The sequence below is a fragment of the Zalophus californianus genome, chromosome 1 (genome assembly GCF_009762305.2).
Source record: "Zalophus californianus isolate mZalCal1 chromosome 1, mZalCal1.pri.v2, whole genome shotgun sequence".
In the NCBI taxonomy this organism is placed as follows: domain Eukaryota; kingdom Metazoa; phylum Chordata; class Mammalia; order Carnivora; family Otariidae; genus Zalophus; species Zalophus californianus.
The window spans coordinates 209086735-209105045 of record NC_045595.1 but is presented as its reverse complement, the minus strand read 5'-3'; the positions used below and the strand labels follow the sequence as shown (position 1 = coordinate 209105045).

At 45.6% G+C, this 18311-nt stretch overlaps 1 protein-coding gene across 6 annotated transcripts in view; it reads left to right on the top strand.

Annotated features, from left to right (window-relative positions):
- Positions 1-448: 448 nt before the first annotated feature.
- The window catches only part of ERG (ETS transcription factor ERG), a 252399-nt gene continuing 234536 nt past the window's right edge, over positions 449-18311 (top strand). For 4 of the 6 annotated variants that reach the window (XM_027584639.2, XM_027584636.2, XM_027584633.2 and 1 more), the window contains exon 1: positions 14467-14598. The gene's annotated coding sequence lies outside the window, so the exon portion shown is untranslated. Of the gene's footprint in view, positions 537-1479; positions 1563-14466; positions 14599-18311 lie in introns of those variants that run through there. The other 2 variants (XM_027584632.2, XM_027584631.2) reach the window with 2 other exon arrangements.

Genomic DNA, 18311 nt, shown 5'->3' with positions numbered 1-18311 from the left:
CTTCTCTCTCTTTTTTTCTATTATTTTGGCAGACTTTTTGGAATGTCTGGGAGCTAAGGGCTTTGCTTCATGGAGCAGAATTCTGCAGCAAGAAAAAGAGAAAGTTATAGACTAAACCACAGAAATGTAAACACGTCTGCAGCTAAAATAACTCTACTTTCATTGAAAACACTCCTCCTTCACAATCAGACTTCTGTGTGCTATGGTCAATAAAACTGCATGTTAATAGCGACCAATTAATAGATTATGTTGCCCGGCCTTAAAAGTTGAGGGAGTTTTAATTATTATTTTTCAAATTAAAGGAGTGCTTATTCCCTCCCTCCCCTTGGGGTGGGGGGACTTAGCTTTCTTTCTGGCTGTTTGCTGAAATTCTTGGCTGTTAAAGTTTGGAGAGGGAGGGACGCGGGTAGTTTTCACTTGGTCGGAAAGGGGAGAGTGTGCGAGAGGACGCTCTGGGATGGGTTCCTAGCGATCACGCAGGGACGGTCGTGACAGCCCCCGTGGGACATGCGTGAGTGAAGAGTAGCAGCACTCAGGTAAGCGCGATTTTGAGGTCAGGATTCGCTGATAAACTAAAACATCTGGAGGGGCTTAGCACAGTGCCCCCGAGGAGGCCAAGGAGCAGAGCCTCGCGGCTCCCCCTTTTGGAAGCAGTTTTTTTTGCGAACACGGTCCTCACGGGGCTGCTGTCACGGCTTCCGCGCATCAGGCCGCGGTGTCTCGCACCCAGACATCCTCGGCGTCCTGCGCCGGCCGGTCCCCGCGCTCGGCTCTGGCTTCCGGGGCGCGCACGGAGCGACCCCAGGTCTCCCTGAAGTCGGCGGCACCTTGGCACCGCGTCTCTTCACCAGTCTGAGGGCGACGTCTTCGCTGTGACGAGCATCCAAGGCAGTCGGTGGTCATTTTAAACGTCTCCAGCAGCAACCAGTTCTTTTATTATTTTTAACGTCTGTAGTGGCTGAGGCTGGGGGGAAAAAACACTACCTCTCACCAAAAGAGACCCCGAGTTTCGAGGAGCAAGCACGTCCGTGGGCTCCCCCCCGCCCCAGCCCCCTGTCCTCTCGTCTCCCCTCCTGGAGGCGCGTCCCGGGTTCGTCTCCTGCGGGGCCGGGCTCCGTGCTCTCGTCGTGCCGGGCTCCGCTGTAGCAGCCACTCCTCCTCCTCCTCCCCCCTCACCCCCCCCCAGCCGCCCGCTCCGTCCTAAACCCGGCAGCGACCCGACCTGCCCGCGCCGCCGGGCTCCCCGCCCGCGCACACCCACGCGCGCACACCCACGCGCACTTGGACACGCGCGTCCCCGCGCCCGCGCCCCGCCCCCGGCGCGCACCCCCCGGATCGCGGGTCGCGCGTCGGGGCGGCCTCCCTGCTCGGCGATTGGCGGGAGCCGGAGCCTCCCCGAGGCCGGCGCCCACACCATGGGCTGAGCCCGTCGGCGCCCCGGGAGTCAGTGCGGCGCGGCTCGGCGCGTACCGCCAGGCACGCGCGCGGGCACACGCGGGCGCGGACACGCGCGGACACGCACGTGCGGGACACGCCCTCCCCGACGGCGGCGCTCGCCTCCGGTAAGTCCCGCGCCCCGCGCGCTCTGCCCGGCTCCCGCGCTGGCGGCGGCGGGGACGCGGCGGGCGGCAGCGGGCTGCGGAGGCGGCGGCGGCGGGGTGGCGGGCCCTTCCGACGGCGCCGGGACAGGTGGGGCGCGCGACGCCGGGAGGGAAGGCTCGCCGCTGCCGGGGTCCCGGAAGGCGCGCGGGGATCGGGGCCCGGATGGAGAGGAGCTGGGACCCCGAAATCGGCGGGGGGCTAATCTGGGGCACTGAGCAAAAGCCTACTCGTGCTTGTCTCGCCCGGTAGTAGATGTTGCATTAAAGCCCGCTCTTGACGGAACGCAGGGACCAGGTGTGGACTGAGCTGTCACCGCCGGGTCGTCCTTGCATGCGTGGACTCTCCCTCCAAAGGCGCTCCGAAACCTGGACTCCGTCTCTTTCTTCTCCCCCTCTCTGTTTTCACCTTCTGACATCTCAGCCTGCAGCTGTTCGGTTTATGTGCTTACAGTTTGCCACCTTAATTGGAGTACTTGGCATGTTTAAAAATGTACCCTGTAGTTCATTTTTTTTTTTTTTATCAGCTAGCCTTGGTATCTAAAATCCATCATCCATTTATCGCCATTACATATTGATAGATGTTTTGTAAAAGGTACTGTATAAGAGTTATTTTTAGTATTTTAAAGCATAAACTTATATGCTTTTATTAATAGCAGACTAGACTGCCCAATAAAATGGATAAACAATTTTAATGCAGATGTGGACTTAATACAACTCTTCGTTGATAAAAGGATAATTTTGTTTATCCTTCAAAAAAGAACGTATTCATATGGGCCACAGATTTCACACTCAACATGTTTCTATAGTTTCTGCAGTTCAAAAAACTTTCAATGTGAGTGAAAAAAGCGCTGTGTTTTTCCCTGGGTGACATAAGGTAGTGCATAGAGTTTATTTATCATCGGAACCACTTCTGAGTATTTTCAGTTCTCTCCAAGTAGTTTGGAGCCCTTGACCGACCTCAGCTCCCCATCACCTTATCACCAGGAGAACTGTCACATTCCTGGGGTTAACCCTTGCTCTGCTGGCAACAGCTTGTGCTGGCTCCTTCATCAGTGGGAAGACCAGGCAATAGAAGTTATATAAAAACCCAACCAGAAAAATTACTTCACTGGGTGTCAGATTATGAATGAGCTAATCATACCATTGAAATTACAAATCCAGTGGAAACAGGGTGAGCTATGCAAACTTGTGGCTAATATGTAAAGTTTTATAATTCTAAAGAAAGGTTTTATGAGTGCTACCCACATCACACATGCTGTTTGTGGTTTGGTAATCCTAGCTTCGATTAGAGTCAATGACTTCTGGAAATTACACTACACTGGCGAATGAGCATTATATCTTTTGATTTATATGTTGAAGAATATGTAATTTCAGCGCCACTTAAAATTACAGTCTCTCTTCTTTTCTAACACTTTGTCATTACTTCATTTTATTTTTAAAAATTCAGGATAAAATTGTGATACATCATTTTACATGTGTCTGTTATTTCCTGATGAGTGCTTAGAGATTTATTCTGATGTTCCAACTTTAGCTAAAATTTTGAAAACCAGGGTTTGCCACTGAATGGATTTTGGGGTGGGGCTGTGTGTACATGTGTATATAAACATTCCCCCCTCCACTTCTCATGTTTTCTTTTGATATTAAAGAAAAATCTTTTTGAATTTCTATCTCATAAAATCAGGTGTTTTATTTGTGGTGAGGGCTAAGATCCCAGGGGAATGCCAGATATATAAGTAAGAAGTAAAGCATCTCCGAAAGATGTCAAAATTGATTTTTAACTTAGATGCTATCTAAAATATTATACATATACTGTGCATATGTGGAATATATCATGTGTCATGTTATAGGTAAATAAATACTAGAAAAGTTTCAATTTTTTCCCTAAAATTAATATTAGCTCTGATTTTTTTTCTGGTTAGTTATCCTTACACAACAACAACATAAAATAATAAAAGGGGGATTTATTTCTTCACAAGACAGAGGAGCTAATGTTTCTAAAGGCTTTTCCTACTCGGCCATGAAAAAGGATAGCAGGTCAGCGTCTGTCATACGATATGGAGTGGTGGGGAGACATTGTCATGTTGAATAAATATCAGGGCTGCCTGGTATTTCATAGAACTCCATTCCGGAGGTGTTGATCTAGAGACACCTGCATGTTTCTAATGAGACTTATGGAGCCGGGGAAGAAAGATGTGGTCAAGGTAACTTAAGTCCTCATGAGCAAAATCCCAGCCTTTTGATGCTGCTCCCCTTAGGGTGGGAGTTGATCTCTCTAAATGCAGGTAAGGAGACAAAGAGATCACTTCCTGGCTCCATCATCCCTTGCTTCCCAGGCAAGCTTTTCCAATGAGGAGGAGAATACCAAAGGGGTTCTGTTTTCATTCCCCTTCCCATCTAAGGATTCCTGGGCTTTGGGGGTGGGGAGGGTGGGGATATAGTCCTTCAAAATACAGCTTTTGTTTCTGATCTACACCTTGAATTTGAAATGATACTAAAAACTCTGGAGAGGCATTTGTAAGAAAAACAAGCTGATGCAATAGGAGTATTCAAATATTTTGGACACAATTTCAGGCAATTTGGATACCTGGTTATAGTAGCGCGAGTTGGAGGATTGGGCAGACTTTCCATCACTGTGGTAATTGGCGATTGCTTATTTGCTTATGCACGAAGTCTACCAACCATCCCTCTGTATTGTTGGTGCTCCGGATGATCTTCTCCCTGGTGCTTCTTTGTACTTCCAGGCGGCTTATTAGCAGTCAGTTAGCTAGTTGTGCATTTTGCTTTGTCAATATACACCTCACATTTATTGATTCAGAGCTGTTCTGTAGATAACAGGAGTTTCCAATGATTGGACTGGTCTCAGAACCAGTTTTTCAGAAGAGCCAGGGGGAATTCCCCTTTTAATTTTACTTTTTATTTGTAACATTTTTGTATTTAAAAGAGAGAGGATTCAATGCTTCATGTTTGTAACATTGCAAATCTAGTGAAGGTAGTGAAGGCTGGCGGTCTAAAATTACTTTGCTAAATTTAAGTGTAAGTAAAATGTAGACAACACCAAGAAATTAAAGGGTGCGTCTAAGAATGGTCTAAGTTTTAGATTTAAACTAACTTTTAAGTTCTTCTATTTTTATAGTGACATGTCATAATCTGGAAGACCCTGATTGCGTATGAGAAATAGTAATTTGACAATGAAAGTAAGGGGTTCAGTTACCTTGACTCAGTGTATGTTCAGAAGTGTGTGCAAAGGAAGTTTATTTATGTGACTTTTTTCCATGCGCGTGACGACGGAAATATCCTTGAAGTGTATAAAATAAGCCCTTTGAATTAATTTATCGCTTTTTTATTAGAATCCTAGAGAACTAAATGTGAGATCTGATCTATGACAAATCGCTAGCATGTCTAAAAGTTTTTAAAAAACTAGGTCTGTGGCTCCTTCCTTTTAATTTTGAATCGTTTTAGTGGGAATGAGATTTTCATACATGCTGGTATCTCATATGGGATTCCTTTTAGGAATCATATTATTTCAACAATTATTCCCACTGGAAGGGGGAGAAAGGCATCTCTCCAATGAATAGGAAAGAAAACAGGCTCATGTGTGGTGACATTTTTTAATAGCAGGAAACTCTAATTTTCACTTAATTAAAGGTTCGGCAAAGGCTCCCAAATCTTAATTTAAAAGTAAAGCCGTGTGTTTGCTTCTCAGTCCGGGTGCAGGGTAGCAAAGGAGGGAAGGCCTATTTGGCAGTGTACTATCATTGCCATATTTCTGTTAAGTGATTCCCCATTCCCGGTGGAGAGATTCATTTTCTCTGTGACGGAGTGGGAGTATGGGTTATGGATTCTTGGGGCTTACTAACTTAGCGAAAGTTGCAAAGTAAAAGAAAGACTGAATTGGAATGTTCCAGGCAGGGAAGTTTGTGTGACCACCTTGGTGTGGTCATAAACTGCATGGTGGAAAATGGATCCGCCAGTGGTGTTCCCCTTGCTGTCTGAACTAAGATGGCCATCCGATTCTGGGCTCTTTGGAACAATAGGAGAAACCCAACATCTTACCATATCTGTTAACGACCCATTGTCTTCACAGAGTAAATTCATTGGAATTGGCAATGGGGAAAGTGCTGTTCGCCCCTCTATGTGTCCCTGAGGCTGGGAATTCTGCTTGAGGTCAGAATGAATGAGGATCTCAGGCATCTGAGAGATTGGAAGATGCCTTCATGGCGGGAGGGGGAGGGGACCACTATGGTGCTGTCTGGGAAGGCAAAACTTTGGACCCCAGGAGGGAACGAGGTGGACTTTGGGATCCAAGCTGAGTGTAAATAGTAACAGAAGTATGTGTTAGTAAAATAAAATGTTTGGAAACACAAGTCACTGACACACTCTCTAACGTAAAACTTTTAAATGAAATGTATTAGAAAGCTGAAGTTCCCTTTATTAGGAAGCAAGATAAAAAAACCTGGAGAAAAGAAGCTGCCAGCTCAGGAACCTTCTAAGATCTCATGCTTCGAATGCATTCTCATTAAAATTATATCCAACCTCACAAAGCTGATGTGAGCCGGCTGCCAGATTTACAAATCTGGGTCTCTAATTGCACAAAATTTAGACTTGTCTTGTGCAAGGCTTGCTCTTTTTGCAGTGCAAGATTCAGCGGCAAGATGACAGAATAAGCAAAAGTGGAGGAAAATTTGCTTCTTCAGTATCAAAAAGTACTTTCTAGTCTCTTTGACCCTGGCGGTAAAATTTACTTCACTACAGAGTTCTAAAATAGAATTAATGACAATAAAGATCAAATCCCAGGGAATATTGTGGGTCTTTTTTGGAGAAGGTGCATTAAGTCAGCATATTACCAATATTTACTCCAGGTTCTGAAACCCAACCGAAAGCCCTTGCTGTGGAGGCAGAGGAAGAGATGATTGATTGTTGCTTCAGGTATCAAAATGAAAGGATCTCCTAGCCAAAACTGTTGGTTCTGAGGCGGCTTACCCTCGTATCTCATGATAAAATTTGATTTTTTTTTTGCAATTTTCTAAGACTTCTAAACACAGGCCGTTAAACAGAACGCCCCACAAGTACAGTTTCTCTCAAATACTCCATATTAAAAATTGTAAAACCAGAGATAAGTCAATAAAATCATCCCAGGGGCGTCTGGGTGGCTCATTCGGTTCAGCGTCTGACTCTTGGTTTTGGCTCAGGTCATGATCTCGGGGTCGTGAGATCGAGCCCCGAGTCTGGCTCTGCGCTCAGCAGGGAGTCTGCTTGAGATTCTCTCTCCTTCTCCTTCTGCCCCTAGCCCCCACTCATGCGAGCTCTCTCTCTCTCAAACAGATAAATACAGGGCGCCTGGGTGGCTCAGTTGGTTGAGCGACTGCCTTCGGCTCAGGTCATGATCCTGGAGTCCCAGGATCGAGTCCCACATCGGGCTCCCTGCTCAGCAGGGAGTCTGCTTCTCCCTCTGACCCTCCCCCCCTCATGCTCTCTCTATCTCATTCTCTCTCTCAAAAACAACAACAAAAAAAACCCAGATAAATACATCTTTAAAATAAAATAAAATAAAATAAAATAAAATAAAATCGTCCCATAAGTATGTAGACCCCACAGTAAGCTACCAGGAGGCAGAGAAGGGGTTACATTTGTGTGCATATTAATAACACATTTATAACTACAGTTAGCTTCAGCATAAACATTTTCTTTGCAAAAATGAAGCATTCAATCATGTTAACTTTTCTTTATTAATTTTAAGCAACCTGGGGACACATTTCTCAATCAAAACTTCTTTGAGGAGCACTAGCCACAGAGAGACGTGGGGAACATGGGTTGATTTGAGACTATGAAGAAACTGGATATGTCTAGAGATTGGAAGAACAGCTGTGAATATGATGGGGGAAAGCCAGAAGATTTCAGTGTGGAGCTTACCGATCTACTTGTCTGACTCCTGGAATTAGTGACCCGCTTGAATTCTTCTTCTTTTTTTTTTAAGGTTTTATTTATCTGTCAGAGAGAGAGAGAGAGAGAGCACAGCAGGGGGAAGAGGCAGAGGGAGAGGGAAAAGCAGACTCCCCAGGGAGCAGGGAGCCGGACTCGGGACTCCCAGGGCTCTGGGATCATGACCTGAGCAGAAGGCAGATGCTTAGCCGACTGAGCCACCCAGGCGTCCCATCTTTTCTCAACTAGTCGTATTGACAACGTGTAAACAAAACTCTAGCCCTTTACACTCCAAGTAGCTAATAGTATTCACTCCGAAAGCAGTGTCCTTGGGATAAATATCTGCAGGTGGAAATTAATGTAAGGCAAGAGGCATGCCCAGGAATGCTGGGAATGCTGATAGGCAGAGATTGGTCTGTGGTCAGATTTGATCCAGGCTGTGAAGGTTCAGGACTCCAGCGGAGTAGGGGCATTCCGGGTCATGGAAAGGCAAGTACAGGGAGAGAGACTAGAACGTGCAGACTGTATCAGGGAATGGCAAGTTGCCTCGTAGGCTATGTTATTGCCTGATATTCTACGCAAGATGCCTCTCAGGGAGGGCACTGGGGGAAGCCTCAGGTTATACCTTGAGGAAGTTGAAATATGGAAAGGGAATAAGGGGGCAGTGAAGCCATGTGCCACGGGATCTAGGGAGGGGTGAAGCCACGTGCCACGGGATCTAGAGAGCAGTGACAGAAGTGGCTCATTCAGTAGTGCCACCTGCTCAGACCAGGCTGGTGTGATGGTGAGCCGGGGCCCCTGCGGGGCTTTTACATCAAGTGCTCTGATGTGCTGTTTGGGGGCCATGGCAGAGACCACCCATGCAAAACACAGGGCAAGCTTCTTATCCTATCGCACAAGCCCTGATCTCTTATGGATCCACGGGAGAACTTTATTTGCAGTCTCAGCATCAGGAGTACTTGTGTGAGCCTTTGGCTGGCTGGCCCAGCTCCAGCATGTGGCCCCACCGCCTGCCCGCTGGGCTCCCATGGTCTTAGCTGCCACCTCTGCTCTGACCCTCGTTTCTCTTTAGCTCTATCTTTAGTATTTATTGTGCCTCTATTTCTGAGTTTTTAAAAGCCTTGTTATATTGCATATATCCTTGTAGATCACTCTAAATCTTTTTTTTAATAAGGTAGAGTATAAATAAAATAGCCCATCTTACAAAAATTGTACAAAAAGTGATCTAAGCCACACCATAGGAAGATCAGAGAGTGCTTCCTGAAGGAGGAGGCATTGGAGCTGCCCTGTGCCCTGTGTTGGCTCTCTAGGCAGGGCTGGGGGGGAGTGGGTAGAGGGGCTGGCGGGCAGGGCAGGGAAGTCAGGCACTGCTGGTGCTTGGAGCATTGGAAGTGTTGGCCAGGAGCTGGGTCATGTAGCACGGGACCTACCTGGCCCTCCCCGGTTTTGGAGGGACCAATCTAGACACTTATCTCAGTATCTCAAGTGTGAAGTTGCAAGGTAGGGAATGAATTGATCTTGCAAGGGGAAGGGAGAGTGAGTGTGGTGTTTGGAGGATCCTAACGGCAATGTCTGCACCAGATGGTAGAGGCTGGGGGCGTGGGTTGTAAGAATCACCCCCACCACGGCTCTTTGAAGGAGGGGCCCTTATTGCTCCCATTTTCCAGAATATCAGGGTGAGGCTTGGGAGTGCTAAGGTGAGAGTTACACAGGTAGTAAGGACTCACAGAATCGAGTTCCAGAACTCCCTTGGTCAGAGAGGAAGGCCCACTCCCGAAAGTGACAAGGAGGAAGTGGGTGCCAGAGGGGCAGAGACAGTGGAAGGTCAAGGCAGCAACGCTGGGCAGAGAAAGTGGGTGCAAGTCTCATGGCTAGTTCTAAATTTTCCAGTAGCCACATTAAAATTTCCAGGGGCCAATGTTTAAAGTTTCCAGTAGCCACATGAGAAAGAAAAAGAAACTGGTTAAATTAATTTTAATAATCTATTTCATGTAACACAACATGTCCAAAGTATTATCATTTCAATGCAATGCATATAAATATTGGTGAGGCATTTTATATTATTATGTTTTATATTAAATCTTCAAACTCCAGTGTGGAGTTTGCACTTACAACACATCTCAGTCTGGACTGACCATATTTCAAGGGCTCAGTCACCACACGTGGCTGGTGGTTGTTGTATTATTAGACAGTGCAGGTTTAGAATCTTAGGCTGGGGATTCATATTTAATATAATCAGTAACCATGAAATCCATTATATAACTCGACACAGGAGTAGAATTTTGTGACTTGGTGTCTCCTTTGGATCTCACCCAGCGTATTACTGTGGAACCAGATATGATAGCAATAAAAAATTGAGTGCTAGCATGACATATTTAGTACCCAATTTGCAGTTTTCTAATTGGAGGGAAGATGTATATGTAATTTCCTGTTGACTCACTACATACTTTTAAAGAGCAAAGTAAATACTTTCAGGCAGAAGCTTTGCATGCCTGGTAACGCGTGGTGCTGCTTTTATTGGAATCATGCTCTGACAACTTCATGAGTAAAATTCTTCCTCGAATATTCCCTGTTTAAAGATAATTCCAGGATGATGACAGACTTCTTGTTTTGCATGCAGACAGTTTCTTGAGAATAATGCAATTTATCATTTGGAAGAATAGCATTCTTGAGGTGCTGCTATCCCTGGGAAAGAAAGAACATCTGTGAGGTGGATTGCTGCAGGATTAACTTTCAAGAGCACGTATTCACACAATTTGGTAACGGCGGGTTCATCTAACAAGGCCTCTCCCTCTTTAGGAAACACTCAAGTTCATGGCAAAGTCTTACAAAGTCAGTCGTGTCGTTCATATGCTACTTGGTATTATCAACGTGCTATGTGTGATGTGTCTTTGAATAACTTAGCTCTTTACCATATGCATGCTTTAGAGTTCAGATTTAATTTTTATGCAAAGTAAAAAAAAAACTTCACTGTAGGTTCTTACTCATTCACATTTCCCTGAATAAGAAATTTGTTTTCAGCTCCAGTGCCTGATCTGCAGCAAACTTCTTGTCTGTGCTCCCTTGTAAATGGTTTGCTTTTATTATCACTAGTGCATGATAAGGGAATTTCCCTGTCCTTGTTCTGCTGCATTGTTCCCAGTGGGCAATGCTTACTGTAAAGTAACAAACAAACAAAAAACCCAAAACTGTGTTAAGTAAAATGCATGTGGCTTTTCTCCACTCTAATCCCTATATCAAATTTAACACCTCATTTGTACAGTTATTGGCAACTGAACACAAGGGACTAAGAATATTGGGATTTATTTAAAAAAAGAAAACCCAAACCTCAAAACTAATGAACAGGGCTGTGTGTTCTCGTTTATGCTGTGACCCAGCTCTGGTGTCTGGGGGGCTTCCTTGGAAGGCCGTCGAGGGACAAACCAAAAAGCAAGAATATCTTTATAAATATATAAATACATAAAGATAAATATCTTGCGTGCAGTCAGCTCCACTATAACAAATGCAGTTTTGCAGTTGAATCCTGTTCCGTTCAACACGGGGCCTGGGCCACCAGGTGATATCCTTCCAGAGGTCAACCGAAATTCTCTTCTGGGGCCACTGCCTGTCCACCTGATGCCGTGGGCCGAGTTCCTCCTCCCGGTTTTCCACGGGAGTATGCATTTACTTTAAGGACCAAATTCTATTTGAGAAGTCTGAAGCACATTAAGACTTCTTAAATAAGTCACTTGGGGTTACGTTCAGTGAACATGTGTAAATATGAGAACGTGCGAGGCAAGTGGTCTCTGTGGGGCGTGGGTGCGAGACCACGTTGATGTAAGCCACATGCGCTTGAAGTCTTGGAGGACAGTCCGTGTCATCGCTGGCAACCAGAACTCGAGGCTGGCCAGGTGGCTCGCAAGGGAAGGTTAGTGTCCAATCGCTTCTGCGCTGGGTCCTTGCCCCTTCATCAGGGAGGACCTTGGAGACAAAGTGCTGAATGCAGGATTGTCGCATGACGAAAGGGACAGAAAGCCAGTGGGGCTGCCTCCTACCCCCCCAAATGCATTCCCTACCAGCTTCTCAGGTTGGGTGCTCGTGGGTGTGAAATGGCCAACGTGAGCCCAACGTGTGCTCTTGGAAGCTGCAATCTTTAGTTAGACTTGGATTAATAACGACAACTGCAGAGTTTTTCTTTTCGGGCTGAACAGCTTTTGTATGCTCGAGGGCGGTGGGGATGGGTTCAGCGACATGACGAGTAACACCCCATAGAGCCACCTCGTCAAGGATTCGGAGCATCACTAAGTGCCTCCCTCCTCCTGCTGACTCCTGGACAGACCCATGCCCCCCTCGGCACCACAGTCTATCTCTCCTGCACCGGGCGGGTTTCCTTAAGCCTATGGACTTCATGGGTGTAGACGGCAGTGCCAGCGACATTTCACCTGCCGTGGGCATGCACAGGGGCTAAAAGAAACAAGCCGGAGAGTCTAATGAAATCAGGCTGCAGATCTGAAGCGATTTTGGAATATCCTGCTCTGCTTTCTGTCCCGTGTCTGGTTTTCATGGAAATTTGTGTCTGGGAATGAGAGGGAATCTGAGTGGATTTGCTGGAGGCAGGTGCCTGCGTTCTTTGGTTTTGGCCATTAGGAGTCAGGTCCAGGGACCTCCTCAGAGGGGGAGGGACCCCGAGGTCTTAGGAGATTTGATGAGCAGCATGCAGTCTTTATAAGGCAGTGGGGGGATTTTCGCAGACTTCCTGATTTTTGAAAATTATTCCTAAGTCTGCCCTCGTCTGGGATTTTTTAGGACAGAACACACACCCTACTTATTGTCCATGCTCCATAAATTACCCTTTGAGCTCGTCGCCATGTTATTTCTATAGTGGGTGATGCTGGTGTACATAACTTTGGAGATGAGGAGTAAAACGACTCCATTTCTTTCTTCGGCAAGAACATGGCCAGTCCAGGTCAGGAAGACGCTCAGAGCATGTATTTCCCTGTTGGAAATACAGGCTACGACCTGAGAGGTGGGGAATGAATTCTGGTCCACCCTAGATTAAAGAAGTCGTGGAAATGAGGATCAGCATTCGTTCTGTTTGCACTGGCAAGGGAAACAAAGACTGAAAACTAGTTTTTAGTCTTTGCTCCAAGCAAGTGAAATAAGAATTGCATATCATGTATTTGAGAACGTTACATGCATGCTTCCCTTTTGGAATGAGCAAGATTCGTAACAGACTAAGGCAAGGCAAAGATTGCTGCCTTGGGTACTTAATATGGAATGAAAAGATGTCCCGAGAAATCTTCAGTTGGTAGACACTTAAAAACTAGGTTGAGGTTTTCGAGTAAGTACACTCATCGGTTTCATTTGTCTCAGATCATTAGCTCTTTATTTCTGTCCTTTTTCATTTTTTTGTTTCTCTTTGGTTTTGTTTCTTGTGCTCGGCACCCACTGGCTTCTAAAGCAAGATGTGATGTGTGTGTGAGCTGTTGGTAAAAGAGCCTATCAGGGTAGCATTACTCTTAGAGGAATAGTGATGGGGGCATCCTAAGCAGATGGGAATAAGTGCAGACGGCAATTGCTTGTCACTGAGGCTTTGGTGCTAAACCCCTCCAGAAGAAACAATGTTTCCTGATGCCGGTACCGTAGGCTTACATTAATTTAACCAACTTTTTTCCCAACCAATCTGCTGCAGATGGAGTCTTTTCAGAGATTTTCCCCCTAATGCCCCTTCCCCCCACATGCAAATCTAACACCACAGACACCCTGTGTATCCATTTAGGAATTTTACATTATACACACACATATCTCTGCATTCAGGTATTATCTGCACTTTATACATGAAAAGAGTGAAGACTTCTTCTCATCCTCTGAGAACTGATTTTAGCTTCCTGGGGAATACTCAATGCCCGTGCTTAGCTTTGAAAAAGCTTCTGTTTAAGAGAAGAGAGGGCATCTGCCCCAGAGTGTGGCCTGAAAACAGTGATCAAGCAAAAGGCAATTGACGGCTCCCTTTGTATTTCTCGGAGGGCTCCGTTAAACCTGCGAACTCCAGAACCACACACTCTTGCCACACGCGAAAAGGTGGTAGGATTCTTATCAGACTCAGGGTGGACAAGATCAGAGGGGCTGCTGAAACACCCACGCTGCCAAAACAAGCCCTCAGTGGCCAGTGGCCCCTTGCGTGGTAGCCCCTGGCAAGACCGCCTTTCCTTCTGAGTCTGGGCGGGAGCAGCCCTCTGGCTTCTGCAGACAGCCCTCTCCCGTCCGCTTGGATGTATAAATGCGGGTCGTGTGGCCGATCCGGTGCAGCTGGATCACATTGACGCTAATGTTTCCCCTCCAGTAAAAATGGAAATATATTAAAAAATAAACAACCAAAAAAGACATGCTGAGTTGAAACCAAAAATCAATCAGAAGAGAAAAACACTTGGGCCGGTGTCAAGAGAAACAAAACTGCTCCAGCACGAATTTTTATGAAAATGATCATTGAATAGTATTTCCATGAAAAGGCAACTGACTCAGAGACGGAGGGTGAGTGTCCCGTGAGGCAGACCAGAGTCGGAAGGGCCCGCCCACGCCTGGGGCTGACAGCCGCGCTCAAGCACAGTTACTAGAAGTGACCCAACCATCCCGAAAATAGGAAAAAAAAAAAAAAAAAGTACACGAGGGAAAAGCCAGATTCTTAGGAAGGGAGAGAAATGTGTGTTGTGAAACCAGCACAGCTCGGGAAGAATCTAGCGCTGCATTTGAGTTTCTCTTCCCCAGAGCAGCCCCACAAATAACCCTCTTGTTCTCCTGGGGAGGGCACGGTCCCCGATTTTCTAGAAGGGCCAGCTGAGAAATGATGTTACTGGGAGTAACGAAGGCACACAGATGAAGTTTCTTACTTAAATGCTTACCTCCAGCTCGTGGTATAGGAAGTGTCACGGTATTTTCTGCTGGTACACTTCCTTCTGGAACATCACAAGGACGCTTGCTTTCATCTGAGGCAGGAGATCCAAGTGGTTATGTGAGCATCTCCCCGCTGCCCCGCAGAACCCCGCGGCTCCCTCCGCCCCACCCCCGGCGCTCTCTGTGCCCTGGATTTGGAATGTGAAAGGTACGTTGGCGTGGATTCTTTTTGTCTTCGCTGTCTGTTTTAAGAGGTGCTTAACTCCCAGCAGGCACCAGCTAGTTATGAAAGCTTGCTCTCCTTAAACTTTCCCCTCTTCTTTCCAAATGGCCTCTTTTTAATGTCTTACAGACAGACATGAGTTTGAGTCATCGGTGACCCACAGTCAGAATTTTGACAATTAGCAGCAGGATGACCAAATGCTATGTCATGGTCACATGGGGCACAGATTTGGAAGTTTATGAATGCCTGCCCTTAAAAATCACTAAAAATACCTCTTCACACTATGACTCCTCACACAGCGGGTGCTACAGTAGTAAAATCGGTATCTGTTTTTTGTTTTTGTTTTTGTGTTTTTGGTAATCAGGTCACGTTAGATGACATACCACAATGTGTGCCTAAACGCTTATTTACGTGACATGTTTTTATTTTATAGGGCTATATATCCGACCTTCTCGACTATAGCTGACACTTATTTTTGCTGTGCTTTTTCTGGGGAATTCTCTTTGAACTTAGTCATTGGGACTTTTGACTATGGAACAGTCCAGGAACTTAGAAAACATTGATGATCCTAATGAACCGGGGTCAGTGATGGCACAAAGCCCATCCACATCTGTATCCAGAAAGAGTAAATATCAAACACCGTTTCATTTCCTAAGTCATTTCAGACTTATTTCCCTGCTTGGCTCTGTTTTATTCAATATGATTTCTGTGTGGCATTTTTTCCTCCGTAAACCTTTTAATAGATGTGGGCTCTTATGAGTATATGAACATATGAATATGAATATGTGACTATATTATATATTATATGAAAATATTATATAATATATGAACATATTATATGACTAGGAATGATATTATATAATATTACATGAATGTATGAATATATTATACAATATTGCATAGATTGTGTGTATGTATATTACATGATATTTTAATACGTATATCACAATAATCCTGTATTGTGATAACTGCATGACCAGAGCCTAGAGTGAAGGTTAAACTGTCTCTTCCTAGACCACATTCACAGAAGTCTGAGGAGGACCCGAATTGTACTGAATTTTACTCTCCTGCTAATTACTCAGGTAGAAAAAGACTGTTCTATGCTGATCTCCTTATAAAGGATTTCTATAGACCGAGGCACTTGCTGTCCCTATATAGGAAGGCTCCAGGATACTAAGAAACCACACCTAAATACCAGCCCTCACAAGACAAGTGGGACTTCAGAAAAGTGCTTTTTATCCTGGAAAGTTGAAATCTTTAAGAAAATAACATTTTTGTTGTATTCAACTAATGAATCATTGAACATTACATCAAAAACTGATGATATATGCTGGCTAGTTGAATTTAAATAAAAAAAAAGAAAAGATTTTTTTTTTTTAAAGCAAAGATGTCTCCCCATTTTGTTGTGTGTGGTAATAAGTGGAAGTTTCTTTTCAAGGGACTCTTCTCCTCCGTAGGAATATTGTCACGTTGACTTGCAGAGAGAAAAGCGACCCTGCTCACTGGAGCCATGTTTTTCACTGGACAAGAAGCCAACCGCAGTCCCTGCTTTTTCATTTCTCTTTCTGGCTTGGCCCTGATGCAGTCTGGCATATCCGACCCCATGCTGGGTCCAGGGACACCACCCAGAGAGGGGAGAGTGTGGCTGGAGACACTTGGAGGGAAGATGTCCGAGCCCGCTAACATTTGTTGAGGGGAGCAGTGCAGGGCACGGAAAGGGACCGTGTGTGGTCACACCAGTCTTCAGTGACCCCTGCCTTCCAGACCCCTACCCGGGAGTGGTTTCTGCAGGCACTCAGCTGCGGGTACCCCCCTCAAGGGGATGGGGTTTGTTACCCAGCCCCTGTCCCCAGCCAACACAGGCTCCAGCCCTTTGTTCTTTTTCTCATATTTACTTGAAAACTCTCTGAACACACGGAATTTACACAAACACACAGTTTCATTATTCTTTACATTGACCAAGAATCGTCCTGGGGGAGTGTTCACAGGATCTTGCCAGCGCCGCATGTGGCAACGGGCAGGTGCAATGGCAACACTCACGGATACATTGTGGCCGAGTAGAATCTTCTTTTGACCTTTTGAGTCTTGTTCTTGTGGTCTGGATATTTCAGGAGAGGACTGGATTGAATGGGTTCTTTTGTCCTTCAGAACACCCAGTTTCTTGGTGGGGCATCAAGACCTCCACTTGCCTCTTAAATAAAAGGACCAGGTACTACCGTGCTGTTGGCTGTGGCCCCTGTCAAGCTTAGGAGAGGGAAGAGGCGGGTCCTCACTCTCTCCCCCTTCCCTGGATGTAGGTGAGGTTCATGGAGGGCGTGCGGGCTCACTGGGTATGTCCAGAGAGATGTTTTCATTCCTCCACTTTGGGTTTTAGTCCTGAGTCTGCTAATTAAACCATCCCATAAATCCTCCGTTATAGGTAGTAAAATCTAATTTTAGATTTCCTGCTTGGGCCAGCGTCCTGCCTGATTGCTACAAGGTTGGCGAGGGGCCGGACCCGGAGAATGGACTGTTCAACCCGGGCCACGTGTTAAAGCCTTTTTCTCACGTGTTTGGTTGTAATGGCTTTTATCTTAAGTTTCAAAAAACTGCTGAAGATAACTACTTGGAATGCTGCAGCTTGGTTCTTTTTAGTGGGCAGCTTTGACTCAAGAAATCCAAGACGGGGCTTCGAGGAGAGAGTGGGCATCAGGTGGTTAGAGCGAGGGACGAAGGCAATAGGACCATGCTGTTGTTGCTGAGAACAGGGGACTCTGTCCCCTTCCAGTGGTCTGAAACTCAGCCCCTTCCTCATGTTGCAAGCTTCTTAGGAAACTGCATATTTGTTCTGAAAGTCTATTAGAACTGGTTCTTCCTTCCCACCCCTCTGTCTCCCGTGCTCCAGCATCTTCCATCAGGGATGCTGAATGGTTCAGTGGGGCTGGAATGGGAGGCATTGAGGCTGTGCTTGGGATTTCCTCACAATCATCTAGGTGCTCTCTTCAGGACCCTCAGACTTGGAAAGGTGATTTAACTTATTTTAATTAATTTAATTTTTTTTTGAAAGGTGAATTTAGAAGGTCAGGGGTGCAACAAAATTACAAGGATATTTTGGGTTTGAGGCAGCCGAATGTTGTTACCTGCAAAGGAAAGATGAAACCCAGGGCCTGTTCTCCCCCCCCCCACCCCAGAGACTTGGCAGGCAGTAGAGTACCCTGGGAAAAGTCTGGGAACATGTGTATGGGTTTATTGGTTGCAGCAGGGTGGGTGTGAGCTGAAATCCGTATGAACAGTGCTAAAATGTTTAAAGCTTACAAGAGGTATGTCTAGGCATTTTGGAACTTGAGAGGGTGGTATCTGTAATACTTTGTCAGTTGCGGAAATTTTAGAACATACACATAAACAAAAATATTTAAGTCTTTCCACACTCAGACGTTATGGCTACTGACAATGGTGCGTTTCAGTCTAGAATAGTGGCGATTCTTTTATATATACACTTTTTCCAGGAGTAGATCATATCACATACAAAGTTCATAGAACCTGTTTTTTTTTTTTTTACTTAATAACACATTGTAAATATCTGCCCATGTCAATAAATATGTTTGATGAAATATCTTCTTTCTGCCACATTATTTTAAGACTGTTTAGGATTCCATTGTAGGGTCCTATTGTGATGGGTCTAACCAGTCCTCTCCATTGAGTATTTAGACTGTTGTCCG